The sequence below is a fragment of the Triturus cristatus genome, chromosome 2_2 (genome assembly GCF_964204655.1).
Source record: "Triturus cristatus chromosome 2_2, aTriCri1.1, whole genome shotgun sequence".
Classification (NCBI taxonomy): domain Eukaryota; kingdom Metazoa; phylum Chordata; class Amphibia; order Caudata; family Salamandridae; genus Triturus; species Triturus cristatus.
In genome coordinates this window covers 803,987,993-804,012,653 of record NC_140582.1, presented here as the reverse complement: position 1 = coordinate 804,012,653, position 24,661 = coordinate 803,987,993, and the positions used below count along the sequence as shown (strand labels likewise).

General features: G+C 46.7%; 1 protein-coding gene across 1 annotated transcript in view; it reads right to left on the bottom strand.

Annotated features, from left to right (window-relative positions):
- SCFD2 (sec1 family domain containing 2) overlaps positions 1–24,661 on the bottom strand; it is a 1,689,485-nt gene that overhangs the window by 37,623 nt on the left and 1,627,201 nt on the right. The window lies entirely within an intron of this gene.

Sequence of the window (24,661 nt, the reverse complement as noted above, 5' to 3'; positions counted from 1 at the left end):
CACATATTTGCCTGGAAATTCTGAACTTTATTGGACATCAGCCTTTTGGTGGGTTGAAATTAAACAGACCAATGAACAAACCAATGGTATGTTCTATTAAGTTTATCACTAGATCTATTCATAACATTCTGTACAATAGTTAAGTGATTGTGATGTTTTCAAGGCTGATCGGGTCAGTCAACATTTATTGTTCATGATATTTAAAAGAAAAAAGGGCACTTGATTTGAACTCTCGAGTAATATATTTTTGTCAAGCTCTGTGTCCCCTTCCTTTATTTACCTGTTACAAATCACTGAATTAAGGCTCATCATGAGCTATTGTTTTCAGAATATTGTTTGGCATATTTTACAATCCACCTTTTAATGTGTTGTATATGGTTGTTGTCATTGTGGATTGAGGACCTTTAGTATTGTACAATGTGGTTATTTACAAGTACATGGTATGTGTTGTTTTGATTATGTAATCATGTATATGTATATTTATATGTATATATGTATTATATGATTTACCACCCTGAAGAAGTTCATTTTAGAACGACACATGTTGGCTGTGGCTGAATCGGTTTTTAAGAGAGAATCCATATAAAGAGAAGCTCTATTGTGTGTAACAGTAATGTTTGAAAACACCTGTTTGAGTGCCTTCTGACTTATTTCCTACTGCTTTCGCTGACTGTGTTCCAGTTAACTATCTGGGACAGGCTTGGAAGTGCTGTCATATGGCATCTGCTGCTTTGTACATTGTAAAGAATGTGCATGGTATTAGCAATGTGACCATCACTCACCACCCACCCCTCTCCAAAGCAACTGCAAGGGAAAGTGGTTGCCATGTACTCTTATCATCATCACTACTATGGAATTGGACCAGTAGCAGGGGTGCACACAATTCTTAGTTACAAGCATCTTTGGATTATAGCTGTATAGAGCACCAGGACCCCACATTTCACCATACCCTGCACTCTGAAGGCACGTAGAGGAATAACTAGTTATTATTTGGATTATTCTTGCAGATCTAGCAGACACGCTGGTGGCATGCTACAGCGACTAGAGGTACACAGGCAATATACAAATCTGTCTTATCAGAGGCTACAGTTAAACATGAACTAAATCTCACATCTTTCATTGATAAGTGGGACATACGAAGCCTGCAGAAGGTGTTAGTGTATCAGCAAATTGAAGGATATAGTATTTAAATCTGTCAGCAAACAAGGGTCAGGTTACCCTTTTGTTGTAGAGGTATAATGTGGATTGTTTTAGCAGTCACTTGTAGTTGTTGAAATTTCCAACTATTTAGACCACTTGCATTTTGTTCATCTTGTGGGAAGAAGTGAGGCAGTCCTTGATGTTATAAAAAAAAAACACACACACGCATGCAAACGCACATTGTGGTTCCGTGAATTCCGAACCCGTTCAATGAAGGTTGTCATATCGTGATGATTTTGGTATCAGCGAACCGCGACTGACAAGTGCGGTATGCATGAGTGTTTTCGTCATGCTACGCCGATAGATTCACTGTGTATTTGACGATCTAGTCTGCACCCTTGGGTTTCATTTTGTGCATAACCGCCATTTTGTGGTTGCCCTCACATAGGCTAATGACTACAGGATGACTGTGGCCAAGCAAGCCTCTAGGGACGCATACACCTTAGCTTGAGTTCGTGTTGACTCCTGTTTGACCTGAGTCAACTGACCCTGTTGCCCGAGGCTAAACTTGTTGAGCCAGTACCTTGTTAAGCAGCTGGTCAGATAGAGATCAAAGAGCAGGACATTATTGATTCTACGACACACGCACACACCCCTCTATCTTGCTTCTCATCTGTTTCTGCTCCTTCTTTTATGGCCTTATGGCCTAATTATTGCTTTGGGTTGAGGTCTTTTATGATGGGCCCGTCAGGCCTGTTCGAGCAAGAATGCTGGATTTTTACCTTGTCATTGGCGATGGGCTGGATAACTGAAAGTGGGTTTGTCGTTATGTGATGCCTCTGTAAATGTCATCCTCTGATTGGTCAAATTTGTAAGTAATTGATGCTAGCCAGGAACGTGGTTTTTGGCATAAAAGACGATGCTCCGCTCTATTTTGTCGAGCAGTCTCCTGAGAACATACACCGTGTTGTACTTCTAGGACCTCTGTTACTGGCTGCAGCTAATAAATTTGATCTTTGATGTCAGCAGAAGAATCCCGTGTCTCTGTACTCTAAGACAGGTGAACCCGAAGACTTTGGGCGTGTCCCCTGCGCCGCTGGGTTAAATCCCGGTTCTTCAGTCGGCGCCCAACTCTGGGGCGACTTCAGCGGTACCGGTCCAAGCCTGAAGATAGTGAGGAGCTTCGTGTGAAAATTCTGGAGGGAGGCCTACCACTTCATCGACCCCTGTATGTCGTTGTGGTCCGAAAGTCTTTGCTGCGAAGTTCCCCGCATTCCGATGGCTACGAAGGACTGCTGCCCTGACTGTCGCCCTGTCTTGGAGCCCTTTGATGACTTGTAAAGCGAGACGATAGACGGGTCTTCTGGCGACGTCATCGATATTTCAGGTAAGTATGAGTGGAGCGTCTCCCAGTCCTTAGTTTGTTTTGGTATCCTTCGGGATCGCTTTGATTTGGTACCTGCAGGCCCCAAAGCCGAGGGACTCCTGTATTCACGAGGCTATCGTTTTGATATTCCCTTGAAGTTTGAAGCTAGACTGGTGAGCGAAGATGCCTGGTCTTAGCAGACTTGGAAAGATATTTTGTTATGGTTGTAATAGGGATTCCCGATTGGAGGACTCGTGTCCGGTGCCTCCGATTGGAACTCCGACCTATGAGCTCTATTTAAAACACGGCGTGGGCCCCATCACGTATAATGATGTATGGATTAGGTATACTAGGAAGGATGGTGTCCTAAAATGGCCCCAATATGGTAGTTATGACACGGAAATTTTAGATAATTTAGAAGTCAGACTCTTCAAAAAGAAAGCCCGGCGAGGGCAGGGTAGCTCCAATCAATGCCTGGTACCTGCGCGACCCCACTATTCGCGCTGATTTGATTAAATCCTTGCAGCGGTATTTCGATGAGAATGTGGGGTCCGTCCCTTCGGCTATCTCCCTGTGGGAAGCCTTCAAAACAGTTCTTAGAGGGGAGGCCCTCTCCTTTATTTCACATGCCCGGAGGCGCGAGCAGGAGGAGGTGACCCGGGTGGAGGCCGAAATCGCTGAATTGGAGGGTGATCTAGAGGGTGGGGTGACAGATGCTGCACTACATGTCCTACAACTTAAGCAGGCGGCCTACAGGGCCCTCGTCACGGAGGCGGCCAGGGGCCTCTATAGAGAGCAACAGGGGCGACTGTATGATGTGGGTGATAAGGCTGGTAAACTGCTTGCATGGTTGGATAAAAAGGAGAGAGCGAGTCGTATGGTCCCGCTGATTGAGAGGATGGATGGTGTGCGTGTCACCGAGCCAGAAGATATTGTCTCTTGTTTCGCGGATTATTTCCGCGAGGTGTATTCCCCGGTTTCTCCCTGCTCGGAGGAGGATTCCCATGCCCTGCTTAGGGATATCGCGCTGCCTTCCCTTTCGGTGGAAGACAGGGTGTCGTTAGATGCCGCTCCTACCTCCGACGAAATTGCCCTCGCCATACGCTCGGTCGCATCCGGCAAGGCCATGGGCCCGAACGGTATCCCTGTCGAATTGTATAAGCTGCGACCGGATGTACTGGCACCCCACCTCCGTGCGATGTTCCTGGCGGCCCACTCGCTGGGCTCCCTCCCGCCGGACCAACGTCTGGCTACAATCGTGGTGATCCACAAGGAAGGGAGACCTCGAGACCGGGTTACATCCTACCGGCCTATCTCGCTCTTGAATGCGGAGCCCAAAATCCTCGCCAAGGTGCTAGCCAACCGGCTGGTCGGCGTGGTGGGCGATTTGGTCCACCAAGACCAGTCCGGCTTTATTCCCCATCGCAATACGGCCCTTAATCTGCGGCGCTTGCACGGGGTGCTCGCACGTGTCCCGTTTGTGCGGGAGCCGGCCATATTGGCGTCCTTAGACGCCACCATGGCGTTTGACACGCTCGAGTGGCCATACATCTGGGCTATGCTGGCGAAGTTTGGATTTGGCCCGGGGTTCATCAGCTGGGTCAAATTGTTGTATTCGGGCCCATTGGCGCAGGTGGTGGTGAATGGAAGAGTATCGGTCCCATTCGAGCTGGGACGGGGCACGCGACAGGGCTGTCCCTTGTCGCCGCTCCTGTTCGCGCTGGCCTTGGAACCCCTGGCGGAGTGGCTGCGGTGGCACCCTTCCATCCGTGGTCTCCGTTGGACCCCCGAGTATGAGGACCGCGTGTCCCTATACGCTGACGATATCCTTTTGTACCTAGCCTCCCCGCGTAAATCACTGATTGTCCTGGTTGATGTTTTGCGCTCCTTCGGCCGCAACTCAGGCCTTGTCATCAACTGGGCTAAATCATGTGTGTATGTGCTTTCCGGGGAGGCTCCCGCCCTCCCGCGGGGCTGTCCGATCCAGATTGCCTCACAGGGGTTTCGGTACCTGGGGGTTTACATTACTCTGGACCCGGAGGCCCGCTACGAGCGGAATTTGCTTCCCCCCCTCCAGCGCTTGAAGGAGGACGTCGCGCGCTGGCGGCGCCTGCCGCTTTCGCCGCTCGGCCGGGCGGCATTGTTTAAGATGATGTCGTTGCCACGCTTCCTGTACGCTCTCCAGAATACTATGGATTTAGTCCCGGCGCACTACTTCCGTGAGGTGGAGAGTCTACAGCGCCGCCTGTTCTGGGACGGGAGGCCGCGTATTGCCCTGGCGAAGTTGACGCTCCCATGGTACGACGGGGGGATTGCCCTCCCGGATATTAAACGGTATTACTGGGCCTCCCAGCTAGCTGCAATTAATCATGGCCTTTACGGGCCCGCCTTAAACCCGGCATTTGAAATGGACAAGATGCTCCTGCCTGGTGGCGACTATAATCGAGCGCTCTACTCTGGCGCGCCCGGACCCCGCCTGACGGGACCTACGCGTGTCATGGTACGCGTATGGCACGCGGCTAACGCAGCTATGGGGTGGAAGGACCGTTTGACCCGGGCATCACCGTTGTACGCGTCTGAGAGATTGGGCTCCCTGTGGACCTCGAAGGGCTTCGAGAAGTGGGACATGTTCGGCATCAGTAAAGTGGGGGACCTCTGGACGAGGGGGGGATTTAAAACATTCGAGACGCTGCAGACGGAGTTTCAGCTGCAGGGCAGTGAATACTTTCGGTACTTGCAGGTCCGTCACGCGCTGGGCTCAGTCTTCCCAGACGTCGCCTCCATCCCGGAGTCTTCCCCCCTGGAGGATAGAGTGCTGGATGGCCACGTTCCGGACAGCACGATCTCCCTTATTTACAAAAAATTGATTAATGACCGCTCGGGCTTGCTGACTGGCCTCCGCGAGGCTTGGGTTGCCGACGGGCTGGAGTTGGACGACGAAGACTGGATTTCCGCGGTGGCCTCTCCGAAGGAGGTGGCCATACCGGCTCGCCTTCGCTTCGTCCAGCTTAAGATACTCCATCGGGTTTACATGACGGGGCCAAGGCTTCTGCGTATGGGCTATGCTGAGGATGGGTTGTGTAAGCGTGGGTGTGGTGCTTTGGCGACTTTTTTGCATATTTTGTGGGAATGCCCGAAGGTGGAGCGAGGAGATGCCTGCTGAATGTGTGGGAACCAACTGACTACTCGGTTCCGCAGACGCGATGGGTGACTCTGGGATATATGATAGCTAAGCGTGACATTGCTCAACTGTGGGGATCCCAGAGGCCCCCGGCGGTGTCGGCCTGGAAAGAACACATGGATTGGTGCATGTTCCGAGAAAAGGTGGTGTATGTGGCGAGGGGTAAGCCTGGGGCATGGGTGAAAGTATGGGGCCCCTGGAACGCCTACCGCGGGGGTATCTGCGCGCCACCACTGCTGCCTGCGGCCTCACCAGCCCCGTCCCCTTAGTTGACTCCTTTCCCTAGCCCCGAGCACAGAGTTCCCCCAGTCCTCGATCTGTTCCCCTTCCCCTCTTTAGACTCCTGTGGATGGCTGGGGTCCCCTATTCGGGGAGCACGTGCTGTTACTTTCGATTGCGGGTTGCCTTGCGGGTGTGGTTTTTGTGTTGTTTGTATAAAATGAAACCGTATTGTGGGGTCAGAGTGATGTGGCCCACGACGCTGATACCTCCTGATTTTGCTTCTCTGCAACGCCAAGTGTTTTTGTACGTATGTCAGATGCTCCTGTCATTCTAGCGGCCGGCCGGAAGGTTGTAGGCCCATACTTGTATATTCTTGAGATTGCAATAAACGGTTTCAAAAAAAAAAAAAGAAAGCCCGGCCGGCAATGTTTGACTCTTTCCGCCTTTGGCGAAAGGAAGCCAAACAAAAGGAAATTAAGTTAGCGAAACGAAATAAGCGTGCACAAGGTATGTCGATGGTGCAGGCTGCTATACAGTTTAGGGATAATGAGGAAGAGCAAGAAAGCGAACAGATGCTTAGGCAACGTCAATTAGCGGTAGACAAATGTTATCCAGCTTTGCCGCCTCAACAGCAAGTAGAGAAGAAAGATCTTGCGAAAGATCCTTTAATGTTGCGTCTATTAAGTTCGCCACCCCCTTATGCTCAGAGTGCTACCGCACCTCCGCCACTTGTAGTTGCGCAACCTCCGGTTGTTTTGCCTCTAGTGGTTCCTCAACAGCCAGCTCTCCCTCTACTGGCTACTACTGCTTCGGCGCAGCCTTCTCAAGGGCCGCCGTCTTTGCTACCTACTTCGTCTGCTACTCTTACACCTGTGTTGTCTGTTCCTTCTGTTACTGTTCCGACTTCGGTTCCTTCTCATTCTGCTTTGTCTCCTGTTCTTTTGTCACCTTCTCCTTCCGCTCGACGGAGAATGACTGATGCGGTTGCTAGTCTTTTTTCTCCTCTAATGGGTTCATTGGGTATTTCTCCTGTTGTAGAGCGTAAGCAATTGCGTAGTCAATTGCCTGGTCTTGATGAACGGACAGTGCTGGATCACTTGGCGCGTAAATGGGTTACCTATCCTTCGCACTATGATCTTGAAGGTGTTATGGATGTTTTCCGTCAATGGGAAGCACCGAAACAGAGATACGTATTTGATATGATGTGTTCTTTCCTTCGTGAACAGTGGGAAGATAGTGTGGAAGGGCAGACTCCGCCTGAGTTGTTCCGTGTGCAGTCCGAGTTTGCGAAAGGAACTATAGTGGGTCTTGATGTTGAAAGAGCAGTCGCGACCTTGTTGTCGTTTAGGAGTGAGTCTCCTTCTAGGTCATTATTTGAGCCTGACTCTTCAGTTAGGAGAAAGGCGCGTCAATATCCGATGCGTGAGGTTCTTCCTGTTTGGAGACCTGGTGATGCGCAAGCTAATCCACCTGTTCTGCCACATTTCCAGCGCGTTTGGGTACATGTTCCATGGAAGCGTGCCGAAGTCCTAGCTCTAAAACAGACTCTGCCTGATCCACGTAAAAATCCTGCGGGGTTTTATAAGGAGCTATCTCAAACTGCGGGTTCATGTATTATGAATTTTGCTGATATAGATATGTTATTTGGGAATGTTGTTCCACAGCCTATATGGAGTAAGATTCGTCATACGGATCATGCGCAGGAATTAGGTGATACATGGAATAATCTTAGAACTGCAGATGAAAGACAAATGGGTGGTGCTAAACCAGAGAATGTGATTGCTGATCTCCCTGGTAGAATTATTGATTATATGAAGACTTTGATGCCTGCTATGCGTGTCAATTGGGACAAGTTGTCTGCATGCAAGCAGAAGAAAGACGAAACTGTGTCCGACTTTTTCACTCGATTTGAAGAGACATTTGCAGACCACAGTGGTCAAGACATGAGTACAGAAGGAGGTCAATGGTTGTTCGTTGACAAGTTTGTGCATAATTTGCTTCCCGAGTTGTGCAATAGGTTGAAGGATTCTGAAAGTGCTTGGGCTGTTTCTTCATCAGCACAGATATTGGCTACTGCCCAGTACTATGAGAATAGAAATAAGGATGAGATAGAGAAAGCGGATAAAAAGACTAAAGAATTGAAGACTAAGGTTCTTTTGCAGCAAGCATACCCGCCTCGCAATACCCAGAGTGATTATCAGCAACCCCAACAATATCAGAGAAACTCGCAAAGGTTCGAGTCTTCTCAACAGTGTTTTCCTGTAGGCCCTAATCAGTGTGCGTATTGCAAAGAAGAGGGTCACTTCAAGAATAGTTGCCCGATTTTATTACAGCGCACGAATGGTGTTTCTGGTATGAGAGGTCGAGGTGTTCAACAAGCTCCGCGAGGTCGAGGACGTGGTATGTCTCAGATTGCGCGTTCCTTGCCTCCGCAGAATTCGATGAATTGTTTTGATCAACAGAATGGCGCGTCTGGTAGGACGGCTCAGTACTATGCGGATGATTATTACGTTGAAGGTGAGAATATGGAAGGTAATGATTGCTAGGACAGCCACAGACAAAGAGAGGGAGTTGTTTCAGTCCCAGTAGATCAGAGTGGACCTTATGTTGAAGTGATTGCATCAGGTGTGTCAGAGTCTTTTCTGTTGGATACTGGTGCTGCGAAGAGTTCTATCATGCACTCTAGACTCCCTGGCGCACCTTTGTCTGGCTTAACGAATGTTTCAGTAGGTTTTTCTGGCGCCCCGGTTAGTAATCCGATTTCTAGCCCTTTGTCTCTTTCTGTTGGACCTTGTGAATTCGAAGCACCCCTCATTCTGACGACAGGTTGTGGTGAGAACTTGTTGGGATTGGACTTGTTGAAGAGATTGTATGCAACGCTTTATTGTTCTCCTTCAGGAGTACAGCTTACATTGGGAAAGAGAGTGATCTCTCCGATGTATTTGTCTAAAGACCAACTTCCAGCTGAATTGTCTTCTCTTCCTGATTCTCTTTGGGCTACTGGTCCTAATGATGTGGGTCTTTTGGAGATTCCGCCATATGTTGTGACATTGAAGGCGAATGCTAGATTGCCACGCATTCCACAGTATCGTATCTCAAGTGATGGTGAAAGAGCACTCTTGGCGATCATCTCTGATCTGATTGAGAAAGGTGTGTTTGAGGAAACGAGAGGTAATGTGTGCAATAGTCCGGTTTTGCCTGTTCTGAAAAGAACGGATTCTTCTCAGCCTCCTGTATATAGGTTTGTGATCGATCTTCGCGAGGTGAATAAGATCGTTGTTCCACAATTCCCTGTCGTGCCTGATATCACCGCTTTACTGACTTTGATTCCGGCCACAGCCACGTGGTTTTCGGTGATTGATTTGACAAATGCTTTCTTCAGCATCCCAATTGCCGTGGAGAGTAGAGATATCTTTGGCTTCTCTTTAGGAGGCTGAAGTTTCCGGTTTAAACGCGCTCCTCAAGGCTATTGTGAGAGTCCATCGATCTATAGTCAAGCTTTGAAGACGCAACTTGATTTGTTGGTTTTACCTGATGGTGCAGCCCTTATTCAGTATGTTGATGATCTTTTAGTTGCTGCTGACAATGAAGAGACTTGTAGAGAGGCTACTCTGTCGTTGTTACGTCACTTGTCTGATTTCCATCATAAGGTTTCTCTTTCGAAGTTGCAGTATTGCCGACAAGAAGTTACCTACTTAGGTCACCTCTTATCGAAGGAGAGAAGAAAATTGACCCCAGAAAGAGTTCAAGCGATTGCGAAAATGAGTGTGCCTACGACACAGAGAGAAGTGCGTGCGTTTCTAGGTATTACATCGTACTGTAGACAGTGGATTCCTAATTTTTCGTTGCTTGCAAAACCTTTGATAGCTCTTACTGTTAAGGATACTCCGAATCCTATTCCTTGGACTGACGAATGTCAGAAGAGTTTTTCAGAATTGCGTAATGCGCTGTGTTCGGCTCCTGTGTTGGGTACTCCCGACTACAGTAAACCTTTCACATTGTATGTCCACGAGAGAGAGGGATGTGCATTTTCAGTATTGACTCAACAGTTTGGCGATAAGCAACGTCCATGTGCTTATTTTTCGTCGACTTTGGATCCGGTAGCTAGAGCGTTGCCGAGTTGCTTGAGAGCTACAGCGGCAGCGGCTGTTTCAATCCGACAGTCTGCTGGTTTGGTGATGGACAATACACTGACTGTGATGGTTCCACATGCAGTGGATACCTTGTTGAACCGTACCAAGACACAGCACTTAACTAGTGCTCGGTTGTCAGGTTATGAATTGACCTTGTTAGCAAGTCATGTGCATATAAAGAGATGTAACACGTTGAATCCAGCCACGTTGTTGGCAATCTCAACTGAGACAGATGATACCGAACAGCATGATTGTTTTCTTAGGACTGAGGAAGAAACGAAAGGGAGGATAGACCTTAGGGACACTCCTCTGGCAGAATGTGATGGTACTTTATGGGTTGATGGTTCGTGCTTCAAGCTTCCGAATGGTGATACGACTGCGGCATATGCGGTTACGACTTTGCATACGATTGTTGAAGCTGCTCGTATCCCACATAATTCAGCACAAGCGGCAGAGTTGATTGCATTGACAAGAGCGTTTGTGTTGTCGAAAGGGAAAAGAGTGACTGTGTACACTGACAGCCAGTATGCGTTCAGTGTTGCTCTTAGCTTTGGACAATTGTGGAGAGAACGTGGGTTTCTGACTTCGCATGGGACCAAGATCCGACATGGTCAATTGGTGAATGAACTTCTTGAATCTCTTACTTTGCCGTTGCAAGTTGCGATCGTGAAATGCAGTGCGCATAAGAAAGTCACGGATGATGATGGTCGAGGTAATGCGTTTGCAGATGAAGTCGCGAAAGAGACTGCGAGAGATTTGATGAGTCGAATGTATGTTGCGGGTCCGGCGAGATGGATTCCAGATAGAGGTATGTGTGAAGATACGATTGAGAGTGTGAAATCCATCCAAGCTGAAGCTACAGAGAAAGAGTTGAATGAATGGAAAGAAAGCAAGGGTAAATTGGACTCGAATGGTTGTTGGGTTGAGTTGTCAGAGCATCAGCGATGGTTGTTGCCTGATGCGTATGTACTTCCAGTGGTTACGATGGCACATGGAATGGCCCATATCAGTGTGAAAGGGATTTGTAAGTTGTTGGCCCCAGTATGGCAAAATGCTGGAATTCCTAAGTGTGCAGAGAATTTGGTCAAGAACTGTATGGTTTGTTTGATGTACAATCCTGGTAAGGGAACTCCAACTCCAGCTGGTCATTTTGCTCCTCCCACGTATCCGTTTGAGGTTTTGCAGCTAGATTTCATCCACATGGAGAGGTGCAACAACCTGAAGTATGTCTTAGTGGTTGTTTGCTCTTTTTCTAGATGGGTGGAAGCCTACCCTTTGAAGGACAATACTGCCTTGTCCACAGCTAAAGCCCGTATTAAGGAATTTTTCCCTAGGTATGGGTTGCCGAGAATGGTCTGGAGTGACAATGGGAGTGAATTTGTGGGTCAAGTGATGAAGAGAGTGTGTGATGGGTTAGGAATCCGGCAGAAGTTCCACGCTGCCAATCATCCCCAGTCAGCTGGTCTAGTTGAGTGCTACAATGGCATGTTAAAATTAAAATTGGCCAAAATTCAAGCGAGCTCTGGTCTACAATGGCCTGATGCTTTGCCGTTAGCCCTTCTGTCCACAAGAATGACTGTGCATTCGCAAATGGGTCTGAGTCCTTATGAGGTTGTGTTTGGTCGCCCGGCAAATATTTGGGGAGTGCCGCAGCCGACAAAATTTAGTGAGATAGAACACCCTGTATTGCTTGACTACCTGTACGAATTGACGGCTAAACTGCGTGTTCTGCATCAACAGGTTCATGATACTTTGCCACAGGTTTCTGAAGATCCAGGGCACACCATTGAACCTGGCGCGTGGGTGCTCGTGAAGAATTTTCAGCGAACCAAGAACGAGCAGCCCCGCTGGACAGGACCTTACCTGGTGTTGTTATCTACCCGTTCTGCGGTACGAGTGCACGGTAAAAAGAACTGGATTCACGGCGTACATTGTAAGAGAGTCCCTTTGCCTCTGCCGTACGATCGGTGGGTCCAAAAAGGACTTCCTGATTCTGAGACTGAGACCGTGCCTCGTTTTCTGCCTTGCAGCGATGCCCGTTTGACTGGAACAAACACTGAGCCAGAAAGCGACGATCTTCTTCAAGAAGCTGTGCCTCCATCGAACCGTTTGAACACTGTTGAACCTGAGCTACTATTCCGAGAACAGACATTGCCTGGCAAAGAGCGTTATAATTTGCGACCAAGAGTCGCGGGACAAATAACAAATTAAGTTCCTTCTTTGCTATTTTTAAGGTTGGCTCCTCTCCGAGAAACTATTTTGATTTTTGTTTTTCGAACCACCATCCGGGTTCAGCTGTAGGGTCGCGGTGCCAAGACCTTGGAGTGCAAGCCGAAGACGTTAGGTCGACGGTTCTGGTTGGTCTAAGGGCGTTCCCTGGACCGACAGGCGCATTCCTTAGCACGGAACACCCATTCGCCGTGAGCAGCACGATTAGAGGATGGAGTTTTTCGGGATGGAGAGACCTACTAAAAGAATGAGTTTCAAGAGCGAAATGTGTATAATAATGAGTAGAAAAAGTTTTTTAATATTATGTCTGTTTATACTGTTTAGTTTAATGATGTTTTTAATTGGATATGTGACATTCTCTATTCAAGTGACATTCATGCCCACTACACAACCCATGCCTCCCCCTACTGTTTCTTCGCATTCTTTTCACCCTCTGCCCGAACATGAGTCCATTAGGAGAATAGAATTCGCTAATAATTCCTTTGTTCAGCTTCTGCACCAACACCAGTTAGTAGTGAACACAACTAATTGTTGGGTGTGTGGCCTTATGCCCCATACTACCGATAAAGGTATTCCTTACCTGGTCCTGCCATTTAGCTACAATGGTTCTGTGTGGGCATACAGAACAATGTTCATTTATGCCCGTGAAGTTAACCCCCTACGTTCTGTGATGGATAATCCGAAGAATAGTGCTCTGGTCAAGGGAATAGTCGACATGATTAGAGGAATAGGTTCTTATGAGACTATCCTGAGAGATGAGACGCTAGCGTATATCGGATGGAACGTTACTGGATATGGAGTTAGTCTGAGTGGGAACCAGCGAGCGAAGAGATCCTCTCCGATTTGGATAGTACCCCATCAGGGTCATTACTGTCTGCAAGGTAATGGCAAGAATACTAGAGCTCAGTTAGGGAAGAGTGTTTGCACTGAGACATATGTTTTTGTATCCCAGACTTCCCCACCGTTTCTAGCAGCTAAGGGTACCTACTTCATTTGCCATGACAGAGCGTATACATGGTTGCCCCCTGATTTCTCGGGCACGTTTTGTCTCGTTCTTGTTACCTCCTACATTTACAGCTGCGGCAGATTACCAAAAGATGAGAGTCGTTAGAGGTGTCTTAAGTAAGGAAGATACCGCAGGACAAGAATTGGGAAATTTCTTGGAGGGTTTTCTGCCGTTTTGGGGACCTATGGCTAACAGCAGGAACATACGGCAATTGACGAGAGTGGTTGAGTCCACAAAACTGCCGGCGCCCTTAGTAACTTGACTGCTGCGCTCCAGTCGGATCGCCTTATGACTCTTCAGAACAGAGTTGCGCTAGATGTCATACTTGCAGATAGAGGAGGGGTCTGTAAATTGATCCAATCGAGCTGTTGTGTTTTCATTCCAGACAACGCTCCGACAGTTTTCCAAGCCATCTCCAAGCTACATAAGATCTCCGAGTCCGTACATGTGGACGAAGGAGATTGGTCGTTAATGGAATGGTTCTGGGGATTGTTATCCACCTGGGGATGGAAGATTCTGATGGTCATTGGGATGGTATTAGCTATCCTTTTCCTGTTCCTGTTCTGTCTTTGTGTACAGTGTGCTCCTGCTATATGTGGCCTTTTTGCTACCTCGTGTTCGAGGAGACCTGTCCAGAGAGAGTTACTAAGTACCAGGATGATGCTACAGCAACATCTTAATGATCTGATGAATATAGATCTGGATTCAGATTGACGTGAGTTTAGGTTATTGCCTATGTAAGGGCAAAAGGAGGGTCTGTGGTTCCGTGAATTCCGAACCCGTTCAATGAAGGTTGTCGTATCGTGATGATTTTGGTATCAGCGAACCGCGACTGACAAGTGCGGTATGCATGAGTGTTTTCGTCATGCTACGCCGAAGGATTCACTGTGTATTTGAAGGTCTAGTCTGCACCCTTGGGTTTCATTTTGTGCATAACTGCCATTTTGTGGTTGCCCTCACATAGGCTAATGACTACAGGATGACTGTGGCCAAGCAAGCCTCTAGGGACGCATACACCTTAGCTTGAGTTTGTGTTGACTCCTGTTTGACCTGAGTCAACTGACCCTGTTGCCCGAGGCTAAACTTGTTGAGCCAGTACCTTGTTAAGCAGTTGGTCAGATAGAGATCAAAGAGCAGGACATTATTGATTCTACGACACACGCACACACCCCTCTATCTTGCTTCTCATCTGTTTCTGCTCCTTCTTTTATGGCCTTATGGCCTAATTATTGATTTGGGTTGAGGTCTTTTATGATGGGCCCGTCCGGCCTGTTCGAGCAAGAATGCTGGATTTTTACCTAGTCATTGGCGATGGGCTGGATAACTGAAAGTGGGTTTGTCGTTATGTGATGCCTCTGTAAATGTCTTCCTCTGATTGGTCAAATTTGTAAGTAATTGATGCTAGCCAGGAACGTGGTTTTTGGCATAAAAGACGATGCTCTGCTCTATTTTGTCGAGCAGTCTCCTGAGAACATACACCGTGTTGTACTTCTAGGACCTCTGTTACTGGCTGCAGCTAATAAATTTGATCTTTGATGTCAGCAGAAGAATCCCGTGTCTCTGTACTCTAAGACAGGTGAACCCGAAGACTTTGGGCGTGTCCCCTGCGCCGCTGGGTTAAATCCCGGTTCTTCAACATGCACACACACGTTAGAAATGGGGGTCTCCAGTTGGAAGTGGTTTGCACCCTGTCCAAGTAGGGACCCTTATTCTAGTGCCCTTAACGGGATTACACAGCTAAAACAACCCTTGCTCACCCTCTTGGTAGCTTAGCACAAGCAGTCAGGCTTATCTAAGAGGCAATGTGTAAAACATTTGTACATAAATACACAGTAACACAGTAAAAACACTACAAAAGGACACCATTCCAATTTAGAATAAGAACCAATATTTATATGAATAATACAAGACCAAAACGACAAAAATCCAACATACACAAGTAAAGATATCACTTTAGAAAGTAAAAAATAGTACAGTTCATAGGAAACTATGGATGAGTGACTTTTATCACAAAGTACCCGGAATTAGTCAAAATCAAAGATGAAAACAGGCGCAGGGGAGATGAGGTACCGGAAAAGCAAAGCAAAGAGTTGATTCCTTACTTCCAGGGGAGATAATGCGTCGATTCCTTACTCCCAGGGGAGGTGATGCTTCGATTCCTTATTGCCAGGGGAGGTGATGCATCTATTTCTTACTGCTAGGGAAGGTGATACATTGATTTCTTACTGCCAGGGGAGATGATGCAGAAACTCCTTACTGCAGGGGAGGTGATGTGCTGATTCTTTACTGTCAGGGAAGGTGATGCATTGATCTTCGGACACAGGGCCTCTGTGTCTTACTGCTGGGAAACGTCGATGAAGAACTTAGCAAACAGGCACGATTGCGAAGAAAATCCGGTAGCACTGGGGCGATGTGGCAGTGACAAAATATGCATTGCATCTATTTTCCAGCCGCAAAGCAAGTAATGCATCAATTTCTTCAGTGCCACAGCAGGGCCTGCGTTGAAGTCAGAGCGGGTGCCTGGGGACGTCGAAGACACAGTGCTCAGGACTTGCGATGCAGCGATCTTTCAGCCGCACTGCAGGTGCTGGGTCGATTATTTGGACGCACCACAGCAATGCATAGGTGCCAAGGTTTTAGATTGCTATGTGTGACATTTTCATAATTGTGTAATTATTAGTGACATTTCAATGACTATGAGTAACACTAGTTTCTCACATACAAAATCAAGCAAAGAAGATGAGGGAAACAAAAATATCAGAAATTACACCCATTTGAGCAATGAGAAACTCTAAGATCTTAAAACTGTTGGAAAATACCCAAAATCAGGACAGCGAGGCACACATTACAGCCAGCTTGACTTTAGTACTGCTTGTTCAACGCTAATAAAAGTGATTCCCAGCACTGCTGAGCGGTGTCCGGCCCAGTCTGTGCGCCACTGCCTGCTGCCCAGCTTTAGAGCACGAGATCTACCAGAGCTACTATAAACAACATGCTCTTGACTTAGACCAAGTGACACCGGCTGCGCTGAAAGTTGACAGGCACCAGTGTGGTCACTGCGTGCTGGCGCTGTCTGAACTGACTACGGCTGCCTGGGGCTACGGAGCTCTCTTGGTCCTGGGAGGAGGTTTCTCAGGCCATTTCTCTAGGAATCGATGTGCAGCCTGAGCTTGCATACCACAGTGGCTTGGGAGATTGTGATAAGCGGTTTTGTGGCCTGCAGGAGATTTTAGCATAGTTATGGAGTGCACCACTGCCTGCTGCCCAGTCCTGCAGTGCCGAATCCTGCCGGCGGGCTGGGGCTGAGCAGAGGGTTAGATCGGCGCCAGTGTGGTTGCTGCGTACTGGCACTATGGTTGGGCAAATTTTAAGTGGAGCAGTCACTTACTTTGTTTTGCTTGGTGTGGAGGGCAAGCGCTGGCCCAGCCACGATTCCAGGCCTGGCTTGGCAACTCTGTGTGCACTGTGATTTAAACTTGTGCTCTGGGCGCCTACTCACTCAGCCGCCGGCGCCCCCGGTGGGTCGGACGGTTCCCTTCAGTTGCCGGATTGTTTTTAGATAATTAACGCGGTATGTAAGGAGCAATGCTCCAATTGCCAGTGCAGCTCCTGTTTGCCAAAACTTTATTAAATTAGACTGGCCGCTCATCACGCAGCCGCGGCAGCAGGATGTCAAGTGACCTCACTTCCGCCTGTTGTATGTGCCACAAATCTCGCCCCCAGGCTGTGATTAATGTCTACGTAATAGCCAATGGGCACTCAGACTCATGGTAGTTTTATGAATCGAAATATGCTACGGCCCATGGTGTCGGAGGGGGAAGAGATGAATGATCATATATTGTAACTTATATTGTTAACAGCTGCTAGAGCTGCGGACTTTGAGCTGCCCCCCCTGGAGCAGCACCCATGGAGCGCTGCCACTCCAGTTTCGGTGCTTGATCATGGTGATTTACTAGCACCCTTGATGGCTCGGGAGGCGCTATTATGCGTGACTTTGCATTTCGATGCGGTGATGCAGACCACCACACTGAAATGGGTTAGTCTTTTGCCTGATGCCTGGTATTTGGTAGGGCTGGCAATGCGTTAGTTTCTCAGCCGCACGTTGGTGCTGCGTCAGGAAAAGCAGGCGCTGAAGGTCGATGCGTGGACTTCTCAGTCCGCTGCAGCAAAACCACTTCCAAGGGCCCAGAACTGAAGTTGTCACCACTTGGCAGGTCAGAACTCCCAACAGAGGAGTTTAGGGACTGCAGATGGAGTCTTTGATGGCCCCGAGATTTCTTAACAGGAGGCAGGCACACACAAGTCCTAGGAGAACATTGACAAGCAGGATGTAGAAAGCAAAGTCCAGTCCTTTCACTGCCCAAGACAGAAGCAGCAAGCAGCAAAGTGGTAGTCCCTCATGACAGCTTCTCCGGCGCTTCTTCTTGGCAGAATGCCCTCTTAGTTCCGGAGTGTTCTGAAGTTATGGTGTCACAGCTCCAGTACTTATACCAGTTTCTGCCTTTGTAGTAGGCAATCTTCAAACAAAAGTGTAGTAAATAAATCCAGGAAGCAGATTGCTAATCCAATGTGCTTTGCACGCGTGAGTTCGTATCCCATCCTCGTCGCCAATTTGTAGTAAATAAATCCAGGAAGCAGAATGAGTAGAAGGTAAGAGGATTTATTTCCACACAGTTCCCCAACTGTCAACCCACCAGCTCCTCAGGTGGACAACCTCAAAATTCCATCATGCACTTTCTGTGGCATTCCAAGATCGAACCATGGTGGGTGAGGAGAGGGGGAATGGAACGTACCAAGGAAGGGAAAAGAGGAGGAGGGAAGGAGAGGGAGAGGGTGAGAACAGAATACAAACAAAGATTATAACAAAAAGTCTTTGTATTGCACAATACCCTGCCTTTCCCTGACCTGGCTCCAGACACACTACAGGAGTGTGGAGACAGCTTTGTGTGAGGACAGGCACAGCTCTATTCAGGTGTCAGTGAAGATTCCACCCACCACTCTAGCTCTGAAAGACCTATCAGCCTGATGATGGGCCATCGGGTGCAGGGCACACCCAAGCTCCCTTTGTATGACTGTCTAGAGTGAATTGACAAACAGTTAGTATATATACCAAACCGATGCCAGGAGCAGGGCACCAAGGGCATTGACCCACGGTGGGGACAACGTGTTTTTGTACACCGAGAAGCATTGAATCACAAAGAAGCACGGACGAGTATTACTTGGAATGAGGAATAAAAGTGACAAAAGGTAATTGGCAGCAGAAACGGAAAATAAAGAAAGAAAATGCAATGTTTATGCACAGCAAATTTTATGCTTGAATCACATAAAAAATGACTTTCTAAAACTAGAGTTCTAATGAACTGCTACACCTTAAACCTTTCGTCTGTTTTTACTGATCATGTGTATACTTAAAGACCTAAAACAAGAAAGAAATGGCAAATCATTCAACTGAGGAAGCTGCTGTGTCAGCTGAAACGCGTCTTCAAAGCCAAGAATTTAAAATGAAAATTTTACTGCTCTATGGATACAGCTACGGTGTGCCATTTAAATTCATGATTTTTCAGCAGTCCACAGTGCTGGCTTCTTTCTTTTGACAGAGAAAAAACATTTGATTTGAAAAGGAGCCTGCGGAGGAACCTTACCGAGCTCCACCTGCGTTCAGGTTGCAAGCCAGAAAACCGCAACCTTCTGTATATTTGCTTCGCAAACACTGGCTTGCCCTCAGGCTCGGGAACGCTGAATTGAGAAAACAAAGAGGAGGCGGGAAAGGCAAGGAAAGGTCTGACGCTGAGGGGACCCGATAAACTGCTGTAGGCCCCTGTTCATCAATTCTTTTGGGACCAAACTGATGCCAGAAGCAGGGCACCGAGGCCATTGACCCACGCTGGGGACAACTCGTTTTTGTACACCGAGCAGCATTGAATCACAAAGAGGCACGGACAGAGAATTACTTGGAATTAGGAATAAAAGTGACAAAAGGTAATTGGCAGCAGAAGCGGAAAATAAAGAAAGAAAATGGAATGTTTATGCACAGCTAATTTTATGCTTGAATCACATGAAAAATTACTTTCTAAAATTAGAGTTCTAATGAACTGCTGCACCTTAAGAATTTCGTCTGTTTTTACTGATCATGAGTATACTTAAAGACCTAAAACAAGAAAAAAATGGCAAATTATTCAACTGAGGAAGGCTGCTGAGTCGGCTGAAACGCGTCTTCAAAGCCAAGAAATAAAAATGAAAATGTGCTGCTCTATGGATTAAGAGTTCAATTAAATTCATGACTTTTCAGCAGTCTAGAGTGCCGGCTTCTTTCTTATGAGAGAGAAAAAAAGTTTATATAGCCTGCAGGCAACCACCGAGAACACTATCTCCCCTTCACAGGTACTCTACGACACACTAGCAAACCAATTCCACAACAAGATATCCACCATCTACAGGATCTTCAAATCCTAACCTGCTGACCTCAACAGCCTCCTCACACCAATGCATCTATCTATCGCAGACCCGGAATCATTTGGCGAGAGATAATGAGACGGCCCATATGGCGGCAAAATAGAGTTTGAGGAACAGACTCTGAAGTTTTAGGAGTCTCCAATAAATAAATTGACATCACGGGGAATCGGCTGCCCGTGGAGTACCGCGCCATCGAAGTATGGCACCTGGATGTTGAAATACACAGAAGTTGCCATAAACTACGTCATAGTGGGGATTGGGTTGTAAAGTTATCCTTATACACCCTAGTCCTGATGAGGCCCGAAACCAATGGGGCTGAAACGCGTCGACTTTAGGATTGGAGGACGCCATTGTGAATTTAAAGTGTTGTGCTAAAAGTTTGAAAGAACAAAAAGTTAGAGGTGGAGTAATATACCTCCTAGTACTTTCTTATAGGGTGATATTTTGTTGAAAGGAATGCTCTTTTTTCTAAAAATGTGAAAGCATCCTGACTTGCTTATAGGGTAATAGGGAACAGTAGAAATATTAAGATTAGGTTTAAGTATTGTGTTTTTGTTGAAGAAAAGAAGATGTATTGTATATAAGAATATTTGATTGTATATATGCATACACAAAAAAAGATACGTATAGAAAGGTTTTGATTTAAAAAAAATCTTTTTTCAAGACTCTTGTTTGAACTGCCCGTTGTCCATGATTTGAATTGATATTGAATCAGTCAAGAGAGTAAAACTCGAGGGGAGGAATAATTCAAGTTTTCCTTCATTCTACTATATCGTATATTTTTGTCCCAAAGTCTCGTTTGTTTATAATATTGTTCATTTACCCAGATGCTGTTGGGTTATTTGGGTTACCCCTTTGGATATAGAGCCCTGAACATCAGCTCATTGCATGGGAACAGCTCACAACCCAGAACACTACAGTCCTGATGAACTCCATCCACTCGGGAGCACTCATTGACCCCTCGGAAGCAAGGAAATCAGATGCCAACTCACTATCACTCTCAACGTATCTATCACCACAGTTACCTTCCTGACTTATGGAAACATGCAGAAGTCAGACCCCCTCCTCAAGAAACCCTCCACTGACCACAGTGAACTCAAGAACTACCACCCCATCTCGCTGCTCCCATTCCCCACCAAAGTTCTCGAGAAGACCATCAGCCGTCAGCTCACCGAACACCTGGAGACAAACAACCTGTCAATCAGCTTTCCGCACCAGCCACAGCACTGAGACTCCCTGATCAGCACCAGCGACGACATCCGCACCCCCCTTTGACAGGGGAGAATTGGCGTCCCTGATCCTCCTTGCCCTTTCAGCAGCGTGCAACACTTTATTCCACCATAAATCACCAAGAGACGTCACCACATTGGAATCCAGGGAGACGTCCTCAGATGGATCTCATCTTTCCTCACAGGACAAACCCAGATAATCTGGCTGCCGCCCTTCACCTCGGAACCAAAGAGCACCATCTATGTTGTCCCTCAAGCTTCATCCCTCAGACTCACCCTCTTCAACACGCACATAACACCCCTGGCCAACATCATCAGAACCCATAACCTCCACATCGTGTCCTAAGACGCGGGCACCCAGCTCATCCTCTCGCTCTCAGCAGACCCCGTCAACATGAAGACCAACTTCCACAGCTGCATGGCGAATATTACCGACTGGATGAAGACCAACTGCAGGAAGATCAACACCGAATAGCACATGGTGGCCTGCCGAACTCTGGCCTACTCCCACGCTGACAGACCACGCCCGCAACCTTGGCATCATCCTAGACGGCAAACTCAACATGAAACAGCCGATCCATACAGTCTCCTCTGCCTGCTTCCATACTCCCTGCTTCCTACGAAGGATCTTCAAATGGCTCCCTATCAGCACATGGAAAACCATCACTCAAGCTCTAGTCATCAGCTGACTAGACTGTGGCAGGGTATTGTACCCAGGAACCACCACCCAACTCATGAAGAGACTCCGGACGATACAGAACTCAGCGGCCAAACTCACCCTCAACTTGCCAAACTGACCCACATCATCCCCCACATCAGGAACCTCCACTGGCTCCTTGTCCAGAAAAGATGCCAATTCAGGATTCCTTCAAAGCCTTCCATGACCAAGGACCAGCATACAGCAACCAAATTGTGAACTTCCGCCAACCTTCCAGAGACGTTCGCTCTGCCTCCATCGCGCTCGCACAGACACCGCTCATTCGCCAAAGCCTCAGTGGAGGTCCTTCCTTCTCCTACCTCACTGCCAAGTCCTGGAACGGCCTTCCCTTCCACCTCGGGTCAGCACCCTCTTTGGCAGAATTCAGGAAGACACTCAAGATCTGGCCTTTCACCTGAACCTAGCGCCTGTATAGCATCGCAGGTGATTAGCCACCCTCTACAAGTACAGATTGATTGATAAAAACTCAACGGTTAAAGTGATGTTATAGTTAGGTGTTTAATGGTGCATAATTTATGGCAGTATTACTTGATTATTTTGTCATTTGTACACCTGTCAAAACTGTCTGAGCAACATTTTCACCCTATTAGTATCAGTTTAACACCTAAATACAGCAATAAGCAACAGCAAGGTGGCCAGTAAAGCTTTAGGAAGGGCTTTCCACTGCTCAGCAACACATGTCAGCATGTTTTTAGTGACTTTTAATCTTTTTGAGTTTTTTTGTGAAAATCTCCAGATTGTGTAGCAGATAATGATTTATGTAGTAGATGTGGCAAATCCATATTTATGAAGAAAATGCCGCAAAATCGCTTTCTTTCAGAGGCCCTGACTTGCGCCCCCATCATGCACAGATTATGACCTCACACATGACCTTGGGGACCACAGTATTCATTAGTAATGTAAACAATTTTGTTTTTAAATCAAATAAATGGTGTTATCAATGATTTAATTTATCATATCATGAGTGATGTATGTGAGGTCCCTAGGCTTGCATCTCTACTCTAGAGTCAAACTAAAGCTTGTCTCCCAAACCCATTACTATTTTAAAATTAGGGCACAGCTAAGCAACTCCAGACATGGGTATGGTGAATGAAGAGCTGAAAGAGGATGCTGTACATATGCAGACGTTGCCTTCTTTAACTATTTTAGCCCCTTTAAAAATATATTATGCCTCAAACATCTAAAATCTAATTTATTTCAGCATGCGCCTCAGGAAAGCCTTCATTAACTTCTATTCTCACAAAATGATATCCATAAGTGCCTAATTTTTGCCTTGAATGCACAATGTTAGTGCTCCAGCTTTTCCTTAGAATTCTGTGGTGAAGTCACAGTTGATCACTAGAGAATTAACTGACAAACTGCTGCTAGTATTGAAAGTACATTTTACTCTCCATCTCAGAATGTTATACTGAAAGGAACTGATAGAGCACAGATTTGCTATGTCAATTGTAGGGGTGCATTGCAATCATGAGTTGTTTGTGCCCGGATATAATTCTTTATTGTGTTAACATTTGTGCCATTAGATTATGTACTGTACTAATGTGAAAAGTGAAGTGTCAGGGGTATTTCAGTGTGAATGTGAAGAAATCAGTGTTATGATTACCCGTGACTAGATGCAAACCTTAATGTGTAGAATTGTGCTTGTAGCTAATTACGTTTTCATAATTCGTGCGCTTATTTAGTGCACCGACTTGAATGTGCTCAGTAATAATATCCACTTATGCGTGTGTTTTATGGATTTACGTGCTATTTCTTATGTTGGCCAAATTCTGTAGGCCTAATGTGTATTTCTCCCTGAAGTTCTCATATTAGGTTTGCTAGTGAAATTTGTGTGCATGTGGAACTTGTATTTTCTCACGTTTCTGTTGCAGGAGGAGAAATTCATCCTTGTTAGTTAGAAAAATATCTTTGTTTTGAATGTATGACGTTACAACGCATACATTTACAACGCATGCCTTTACAACACAGTTTTTACATCGCAACATCCTTTACAACGCATACATTTACATCGCATGCCCCTACAACGAATTTTTAAAAACTACATTTACAACGCATTCCATTACATCGCATTATACCGTTACAATGCATACCATTACAACGCATACCATTACATTGCATTTAAGGTAAGTATTGGCTAGTGGAGGGGTAAAAATTACTATTCTAACTCCAGGGGGTGCAACAGTAGGGTAAGTGTTGGATAGTGTAGGGGTAAAAATTACTATTCTAACTCCAGGGGGTGCAACAGTAGGGTAAGTGTTGGATAGTGTTGTGGTAAAAATTACTATTCTAACTCCAGGGGGTGCAACAGTAGGGTAAGTGTTGGATAGTGTAGGGTTACTATGCGTTGTAATGGTATGCGTTGTAATAACATGCAATGTAATGCCTGCGTTGTAGTGAATTGCTTTGTAGTGTGATGCGTTGTAGTGACATGCAATGTAATGATAGTGTTGTAGTGACATGCGTTGTAAAGGATGTAAATGTAGTGCGATGTTATGACTGCGCTGTAAAGGTTGTTCCCCTTTGTTTTAGGAGTTATGTTTAGGGAGGAGGAGATACATTGAACGGTGATGCTGATAATGTGGAATTGTGTTCTTTCTCACTGGAGAGAGCCTGGGAATCAAGGTCATTGAGCCAAGGCCTGGGAGCATCGCTGCCTCATGGATAGTTACCTACAAGGAGGTGGCTTGTGTGGATGGGATGATGCTGCATAGCATTGTGGGACGTTTTCTACAAGTTCATGTATTGGAGTTAGGGACAGAGTCCGGGGACTTCTGCCTTGCCTTGAGAGAAGAGAGCATCTTAGAACGAACTCTGTAGCTGTATGCTACTTTACCCATTCAACATGAATGATCTTCTTAGGAAGCCTTCACGTGCTGACACCTTATTCAGAACTTGCCTTGGGGAAACGCTAAGTAGGGAATTCACGTTAGTGATAGTGTAGGGACAGACTAATGTTCTTTACCTATGAACCTACAATGAAGAGG